This window comes from Ostrinia nubilalis, chromosome 10, assembly GCF_963855985.1.
Source record: "Ostrinia nubilalis chromosome 10, ilOstNubi1.1, whole genome shotgun sequence".
Lineage (NCBI taxonomy): Eukaryota > Metazoa > Arthropoda > Insecta > Lepidoptera > Crambidae > Ostrinia > Ostrinia nubilalis.
In genome coordinates, this window is record NC_087097.1 from 9,926,177 (window position 1) to 9,936,344 (window position 10,168).

Below are 10,168 nucleotides of genomic sequence, written 5' to 3' on the forward strand. Positions count from 1 at the left end.
ATGACATAACTTTCTATGGCACTGTATTCGTACTGTATTAGCGCGTTGAGTTTGAAGAGCAAAAAAAAAGTTATTCCAAATTATCCACGAAATAAAATAATAAGTTCAAAATAATTTCCGAATAGACAACGCGAAGACACCATTTTAGCCAAAACAATACCAATGTTTACAATGTCAGCACAAAGGGACGTAGATGGACACGCGCGGCATCTCAATTCCTGCTCGTTCCCAAACAAGGCAATTGGCCTACGAATAAATCCTGCCAAGTGTAGGTGGGCTCCAGGCACAGCAGGATTTGTAGACTAACCACGAGGTTAATTTAAACCCGCACACCGCTTTATTTTCAGCTCAACGTTCGTGCACGACGAAATATATGGCGTTAGATACAAGCTGTTACGAGGCGAAAGTAATTGAATTAATTGAACTGGTTTAAAATTATATTTGAGAATAATTCAACATTTTTGTTCTACCTTAGAAGAATTAGCAAAAAACCTAAAATCATTATCATAGATTAATCCTAATAGCCCCATAAACTATTTCTATAAGGAGCCCACAGGATATGACCCGTTATTCTTACCGACCGATATGATGTATAAATTAAAAATACAAAAATTCCCGTCATTTTTCTAACGCGCTAACCATCTGGAAGCTTTACAGAAAAAAACATGATTAAAAGCATAATTACGTGTAGGCGACAGTGAAAACTTATCAGCTGGCCCGACTAGTTTGTCCAGCTCATTAGAAAAAAGCTTGAGTTTGCATCACGAGTCGTCACCTATCGTATATGACGCTCTATGCCTTGCTAGTTAGTGCGAGTGTCGCAGTATTGAAATGCAGCCTTTATCGTAGCGTGCGCATCTCGTTCGTTAGTCGCGCACCCGCCGCGGCCAGCCGAGTATTGAACCCGCTATCGGCGTTAGAGACGCAATAGCCAACCCTAGGTTTCAATTCCAGACCATACCACACATATCTTTAAAACCCTTCAACTCTTTCTGACTAACACACCTGTTGAACGGGCGAGGGAGACAGCCGATCATAGAATTTTTAAATTCATCTCGCGTGCTCTAGAATCGCGGCCCTATATTCCAGCTTTTTATTTCGCTCGCAAATCTTAATAAACAGACTCGTGGGATTTAAACGTATGTGTTGACTAATTAGGCAACTCGAGTTAAGTGGAGATTACTTAATCTAGCCAGTTTATTTATTTCTGTCTTTTTAGTTAAGTAAAATGTATTCGTAGGAGGTTTTAATTCTGCGCTTCTAGTGCTTGGATGTCGTTTTAGATTACGCTTAATTAATGTTAGGCTGAATTAAGGAGTAGGTTTTTTATACAGGACCTGATGAATAGTACGAGTTTAGTTACTCATTTATTGGCTTAATTTTTCACACTCAATAAATGTTAATTACGGTTTTGTTTTTCTTGTTCAGTTTAAAACAAGTTTTTTCCATCATTATAACATGATTAAGCTTTATTTATTTTTTCAATAAAACAAATAGTCTCGAAAATGTGATTCGATTAATTATTCTGGCCACGTGGCGTTCGTTATGCTTGATCAAGGTTAATGCGATAACGCGGGGTTGTCTTTAATGCCTTAATTAGCATTCATCTTTCGTTCATGACTTTATAGTGAACATTAAATCGAGTGGAGTGGTTAATAAACAATCAAACTTTATTATTATGAAGGCTCTCCCAACAATGTAATCAATTGCAGCCTAGGAAGTAGGTAGATCCACGGAGCTTGGCGCCGCTAGCGCACGATTTTGCTCTAATTAAATAGCGGGTGTAAATGGCACTATACAATAACAGAAAATATTATTTATGAATCATTAATAATAAACTTTAACAGAAGAAACGAAGGTTCAAATTCCAGCTCCAGATAGGAAGCCATGAAAATTAATTTCACCCGTCAGAATGTCGTACAAGCTTTAAGACTTCGTTAAATGTACGCACCCGTAGACGGTAAGTAATTTATTTCGACATCTCATTGAGGCTCGCTAATGTACGATTTCATATTTCATGGTGTTACAAAGCGACCGTGTCGAATATTTTATTTTCACGCGATTCGAAAATAAATGTCTGCGTAAATAGTAGAGCGGCGGGCTACGTCGCCGTGAGTGCGAGTAAAAGAGAAAATGCCCTGTGGCCAATATAAATTGAATCTACAATGCGGTATTGAGTGGTCGTTACGGTGATATGTGGTGATATGTACACCGCAAAAGATTTCAGCATTATTCCTTACAGCGCTAATGAATTAGGCCTTATTTGCACACTTAGTGTCAACTTTTTGTTTTTATTTGGGGGTAACTGTAAGCAACTTAAATTGTTCCAATTGTTCTTCGTGAGGTTCAATAAGGAATTAAATAGGTACCTTATTTTAGATTGAAGCATAAATATTCATTTTTCACAGACGCGTGTCTGCGTATTCCCACATAATAAAAAGTACGCAATTGTTTATGCTGTTGTTTAATTAACATAACATAATTACTTTAATAAATAATAGCTTATTTTTTGTTGTTGTCTGTATTACAATAAATAAATAAATTACATAATTAAGTATTGTGATTTCAATAACATTTAAATAAAGAGCGATTTTAGAAGAAGACGTTTTAGCTGAAACATCATGTCAAATACAGTTCAATTTAAGAATTGTTGCATCAAAAGATTAGACCTTCCACTCGAAAGTAAATCATAACAGCTATCCTTTTCAAGCGATAGCCATAGAGAGAGTCCTTGTTATGCGGGTGCATATCCCTATCCCTCGAATGTAGAGCCATAAAGTAGTCCGAAGTGGCACGCAGCCGTCCGCGCGGGTACAACACCAATAAACCAATTTGCGACAACCCTGACATCCTCGCTCTGGACCAGTGGTAGCCAAAGTGGTATAAATATCAACCCCCAGGGTTCCAAAGCGATCTACAAGGGAATCTATGTAAAGTGGAAAATAATTTCGGTTTTTTTTTTGATGCAATGGAGATTCTCAAAAGTTACCTGAATTTTGTTACAATAAAATAACATCATATAACTCTGAATGAGTCAAAACATATGAGCCTCGCCCTTCCCCATGGAACAATCCTGACCCAATGACATAGCGTGGTTCACTAGACCCATGAAGTTTGAGATCTATTGCTCGTGAGGTTACTTATAGACCTTTGTTTAGAGTGCACGTATGCACCAGTACCCGTCGTATAGACGACTCCTGTGTGGCCCTTTCTCGGACTCAAATGGTCAGTTTCTCTACGGTCAATAAATTAGATTGTAAAACTATTAATCAATTTGTTCATTTGCTGGTTTAAGTTTCTATATGCACACAATTTGCATTCGAATTTGTATTTTTTTTACTCCAATTTTCTACCAAAATAAAGTAAAAAGAAACTTTGGGTTACGTGTAAAAAACTTCAAAGTTTGTTATGATGGATAAGTCTTAATGATATTATTTTCCTGATAAACTTGTGAACTTTTTTACTTCACAAAATAAAAACACAATTACGCAACGATTATGATGTTTCTATTGTGTTACTTCTTTTTTTTCATGTAAATGAAACGTAGACACGTTTAGATCGTTATTTCATTAGATGGTGGTTGTCGGACTACTGATGCGTAAGAGTCGGATTGTTAAACAGCTCACGAGCGGCTGAGGTTGAAGAAATACAAAATGATGTGTGAAAATGAAAGATGCGAGAAGTCAGATATACGCCTGAGGGCATCTGACACCAACTGTCTAATTTGAACTCCCATAATCATTAAAATAGCATTGTACTTTTGTATTCCATCAAACCTCTTCGTTATTTAGTATCAAAGCGTATATGGTGGTGCAGTGGCAACTGAATTATTGCAGTTTTATTCTATGCCTGGGTTACTAAATGCGTCTTTTATGGCATTGCATCTGAAACTAAAACAATCGTTTTATGGTTATTTAAATTGTTGTGCTATCATTTAGAGGCTTCCCATTGTTAGGCATAGCATAGCATAGCATTAGGCATTGTTGAAGCTATTTTAATGATAGTTGTTAGCTTCGGTATTCAAAGACGTATTGTTATCTTCTGAAGACGCGCTCGAACAGCATAGCAGAATAGGTTTGCAGTTTTAGTTTAAATCATGGATTAGATTGGTAAAGTTGTTTTTAGTTATGTGGATACGAAGGGTACAATGTACGTGTACATGATTATTTTTAAAGTAAGAGTAATCGGGAAAGATCTAATTAAATACATACCTACACTAGACCGCAAAGAAAAAGGGTCGGTTATCTTCAATATCTTCAAATTTATCCAACCTAGCTTTATTTAGCAATCTATATAAATCATACCTAATACACATCTAGTTGAATAACTTAGCTGTATTTTGAGCTATATCAAACAATGCTTGCATACAACGTTGTTGTATAAAGGTGACATAATTTCGCTAACCATAGAGCATGCACAGTTAAGTAAATATTAAGAGCGTGTGTGCGGGAAACTGCTCATTGTCTATGGTGACCCGTTGCCGTACAGTTACGTGTCCTAACCGTTGTTATTTTAAACAATGTGTGAACATTATGATGTTATGATATAATACAGTTAGCATTCAAATTGAGTCATGATCATAATATTTTGAATTGTCTTAGATAGACCTCACCGTGAGGTATTATGTGGTTTGTTAGTTACAGTTTGAACTCTATCTAGAGTATTCTAGAGGTTCAGGATTTACGCGACTATTCCCACTTCTCGTTCCCACCGCTGCAACTCCTGTGTAGCCAAGGATCAGCTTGACCGCCAATAAAAACCCAACCAGTGAAGGTCAAGTTTGTCCCGTGGTTCCGGGTTTCCTTTAGGTTGGGTACATAAATTGGGGGGCACAAGCTAGTAAATACTCTTATAAGTAGTTATATGTACACTATGTATATGCAAACACGGAAGCAATATTGCTTTGCATTGCGCATGCGACCCTTGTGAGCGATATTCTATGCTAAATAGGCTTCTTGTGTTAGCGCATATTCCTTGAATGTACACGACGATTCACGAGTTTAGCATAGGTCATCACGGTTGTGGGAATAGAGTTCCATCCAGTTTGCATGCAAATATCACACTATTATGGTTAATTCGTTTACCATCTTGGTAGTTACGAATTGGAATTGTTTGATTTTCTGGTCTAGGCTAGACTTTAAATGAAATGTATTTTGCTTTGGAATTATAGGTTCATGGTGTTAACAACAGAATTAAACTCACACAAAATATTTTTTTATACTTTTTAAATGTTTAATGAAAATGAATTACTGAGTGCGAGAAAATTATAAGTGCATCGCGTTCAAATGCTGAAGACTATTTTTTATTTTTAACCAATAATGAAATGTTAGGAAATAAACAAGTCTTTCTTAGAATTGGACATAACCTGATTCATTATGAGTGAAGAAAGAAAACTACTTAATATTCTAGTTGGTTTAAAGACTGCTACCACAGAATTACCTCAAACGCGTCTATGTTATTTGCTTGGCCGTGCTCTCGGGCAAACGCTATTCTCTGTACACAATATCTATTATTTATTCTCTCAGTAATACGTATGATGTATCATTAGTTCATTACAAATGGAGTTGTATTAACACGTACATAAGTGGCTCTAAGACAAAAGCTATTTGAATGTGTCGTAATTACAGATGATATTGATGGATGTTGTGAGAACTCGTTGACCGGCTCACACGAGGCAAAAACGTAATCGCTTCGAACTTTAATACAGATCAGTGGGGTTACTGACTGGCCGTATACGTAATGTGTGAATCTATAGAATATGTAGAGGTGTACTACGGTGTACTTGGCACTGAGGTGTCCACAATCTTGCAGAAAATCAATCATTGCCGAATGTCATTTAAGAAAGATACGCGAAGACTCTACTTTGTTAATTAAAAGTTGATATTCCAATTCTCAATTAACCCTGAAACAAACCATGCTATCGAATAGTTTCAGAGATAATAAAGTTAGTAAAAATGTAGCATTATTTGCCTTAGCTACTGGGATGCGTATTTTTTTTTCTGCTACAGACATAAATCAGGGCACCTAATGTAGGTGAAGTCAGGCAGAAGCTAGAATAATTTCTTACAGGTATTTCTTTCAAATTGTACTACCTACCTACTTAATTTTAATATCTACAGCAAAAAAGCTATAAATCAATATCGTCTTTATTCGCATTCTGTCCGTTGAATTTGATGCCGGGATGCTAAGTAGCTGTCAGATCATATATCATATCAATTTAGTTGTGTTGTATCTTTGAATATGGAGCTTCCAGTCTAAGATTTTTTGTGGCATGTCGTGACTGAACTTCTTGTAATATTTTTTATTTAAATCAAAGTGTGAATATAATTATCCACCGCTACAATTATTTAGATAATGGATTATCTGGGATATTGATTACGACGCTTGAAAATATGGGTTTGATTGAGACCGCTAATAATTTGTTAGTATCTATCTACTCGTGTATATGTTCATTATACATTCATGGCCGGCTTAAAAAAATATGTCCGTTTTTTCTGCCTCGAAGGAGGCGGTTTTTAAAATACTAATAATAAATGGTTACTTCAACCTTAGGCAATAAATTATCGCAAGTACACAGATGCGATGATGAGATTACCCTGATATGATTTACTTTTGTGATTGAAAAAGTATTTTATCTCTCGACATTTCAAAAGTCATTGTTTGGCCCACGCATACCGAGATGTTATTTAAAAAGCAAATGCATGTTGGTGCGCGCAACAGCGCTGCAGCGCGAGAACGCACGTGCATTAAACGCATGCGATTTGTACGTGTACCTAACTGAATGCAACGGAGAATAAAAGTAATGGAATGCTTAGGATTGGTAGGCGAAATGCTCTTCCATAGGTAGTTAAAAAAATGCATGCTTCACAAAAGTGGAAACTCAACCTGTGCTTATTGAATTTATTTGTATGTGTTAAAGTGTTCTGCATAAATAATATTTTAAACTGATAAACATTTAAATGTAGCACAAAATAACGATATTTTATTTTAAATTGAGATGATAATGTCACTTACGTATCTGAATACGTTTAAAATGTATTATTAAAAATGTATTTTATGTTAAGAAGTATCCAATTTTTCTCACTTAACAAGTGTGTAATATCTTAACGGCATTGAATCTGTCTGCATTTACTGGAGTGCATTAAGGTAAAGTGTTTCAGTGTAAAGTTCAATTCTCGTTTTATACAATTAGGTTATTTATTTGTTCAATTTAATTGAAATTACAATGTATTTCGTCTGATCGAGTAACTGCAGGTTTATGTTGTGGTGAGATTTCTTTTAGCTCGGTCTTTATTACCATAAATTGAGGCCAATAAGTTTTTATTGCGATGAATGCTAGTAATATTTTCATTGCAGCTCTATAACTTACGACGTTTAGATGATGGCTGTAGTCGTAAGCGCCAGATTTCATTTGCGTAAGACTCGAGTGGAAGTATAGCATAATATTACGATGGACCCATTTATTCGCGTGTTTTGTGCGCACTGACAGAAAAATACGACCCTATTATTTATTACACAACCCTTGTACTTGCTCGTATTCTAATAAAACTTTATCGTGTGTCATTCATAAAAATGGTATCCTTAACGATATCCGTCATGATCATTTATGAAATACATGCTTAGGTACCTACTCATGCACACATACGCTTTGGAGTCGGTTTATAGAGAGTTCATGGATGGTAGAGATTCGGCTAAAGTAAATGGCAGATGCAAGCACCTTAATGCGATTACAATTCAAATAAACTCTGCTTTCGCGTTTGGTTGATTCTTGAAATACTCGTAACTTACCTACTCGTATTTAGTTTTTACAGCTCTGTAAAATTCAGCTCATCAATACATCAGAATAAAATTGTAAAATATATTTGAAAGCTTTACGATTTCACTATTTACGAGCATGTGCGTTTTCATTTGCCTTTAGGTCCCAAGAGAGGGCCAAAGGGGCCAGGAACCTCAGTTCACAGAAATATTACAGGAGTATTATTAGGAAAATTTACACACCTGAGTCGTCAGGTGTTGTTTCGAGTCATATATTACTCATTTCGACAGTTCGCGCGTCGCTTCGACAGGCTGTAATCACGTTCACATCTCAAACAAAACAGTTTACCAATAATACAGTTCTTTTAGTTAGGGTTTGTAAAGAACATTATTTAGAGGCAAAAAGTTGAATTTAAAATTGACACTGATCACAATAATTTAAAAAAAAACAACTTTTTGTAATGCCTAATTTCTTTGTTGGTATGAAATCTTTAACAATTAATGTTAAAGACTTCAAACCAGCCATATTTTAATATATCGTTTCTATACATATCTTTAATTTAATCTCCAGAGAAGCAGTGAGACAGTCTTATGACTGATGACTTTTAAAACCCTTCCATCATTGCCCTTGATGAACTGCATTGAAAATCACAAGTATGCCAATTTGTATTCAAATCCTGGAATACATGCATACATAAGTACATTCCGATAACAGGCATAATAATAAAAAAAAATTAAAGAACTTAATTAAGTTTGCAGTGAAGTGATAATTTAAAACTGGATCAATAACAATATTGATGGGTTAAGCAACGCATTCTATAACAATAAATCATTATTGACACATTTATTATATCAGAATAATGTATGGTGAATTTGCTGTATGACTGCTTTCTGAAAGGTTTGCCGCTGCAATAAATTACGAAGGAAGGACCAAAAAGGGCTAATGATTTAGATGACAACGAAAGTCAATTACTCCGCTGGCGAATGCCACTGCGCATGGGTAAGGCAGTAACTTTGATTCGCCGGCACATCATATTATACATGTTTATTGCAAAATCGCACCTATTACAACTGCAATTTAAGAGATACTTCAATAGAGGAATAGAGCTCTGTGATTGGTTCGTGTGTTACCCTGTGCGTCCACACGCACTGTGAGACCTCATAGTAATGTTTGTGAATACGGGCGTAAATTGGCAGTTATAAATCTCCGTTAGTACCTAAATTGCGTGTAAAATGAGAAAATTCCTAAATTGATATCAACTGAAATCTTAAATCCATGATTAAAATCTTATAAATGTAACCATGACTGGCTAAATAGTGTCAGTATTGTTTAAAACTGAAGATGAACTACTAAAATTCCGCACTTGCACTGTGGTGTCACACTTTAAAAGAACAATAAGAACTTAATTGTTTCAGAGGCAATATTTTTTCGCGGCGCGAACAACCATACATTTAATTATTTTTTATTAATTAAGGCTCATGTAAAAGCCGTAAATATTCAGATTGTGTTTTCTTGATTACAATATTCAAATTCTTTGTTGTTGTAGCTCTAAAGTTAATTGCTTTCTCCACTTTTCAGTAAAATATGCGCAAAAATGTTATCCCAACTAAAATCTTCACTTACCATATAAATTACACCAAAACACTTATGTAAACTAATTAAGGTAATTAAAATGACAAGCAAAGGACAGATTTACGTTACATTATTTACCTTAAAACGGATTATTTTATACACTGGATTACGTTAAAAAGGTTTTGTAAGAAAATAGTTTTATGAAATACTACAGTAACTTACCTAGTTGCAGTTCATTAACATTTATTAACCTCAAACATTTATTATGTAGTTACAATAATATTTCTACCTAACTGGAGGTGTCCTTAATATGTAGAAAACAATTGTCCCCCAATCCCCGTATCTCTACATGCAGTCGACAGCACATTAGACTATACATTTTCATGACAAAATCAGCCCTATCACAACTGCAGAAGATGCCACAAATAAGAGTTTAGTCATACCTGTCGTGGTGATTCGACGCATCAGTGCGCGCGCTCATCAAGAAGGGGTCCAGTAGTGGCTCTCCCAGTCGGTACCCATTCAGATGTTAGCCTCTGATAAATTGCGGACAATCTACATTTAAAAACCAAAGATATGGAGAAATTGAGAATTGAGACCTAAAACTTTAGTTTGTTTAATTAAATAAACTTTTTCAAATGACAAAAAGTTTATTTAGGCATGCTTAATCTACATCTATCTCACTGTATCAGCCTTAATATAGCTATAGGAAATTGTTTCAGAAGTTACATACTTACTGGTTTTAAAAAATATTTTCAGTAAGTAAGTTGGTTTCTTGACAGTTTAAACTAAGATGGGAATGAACTCTAAATTAGTTTAAGATAAGTAGCACCTTAATAA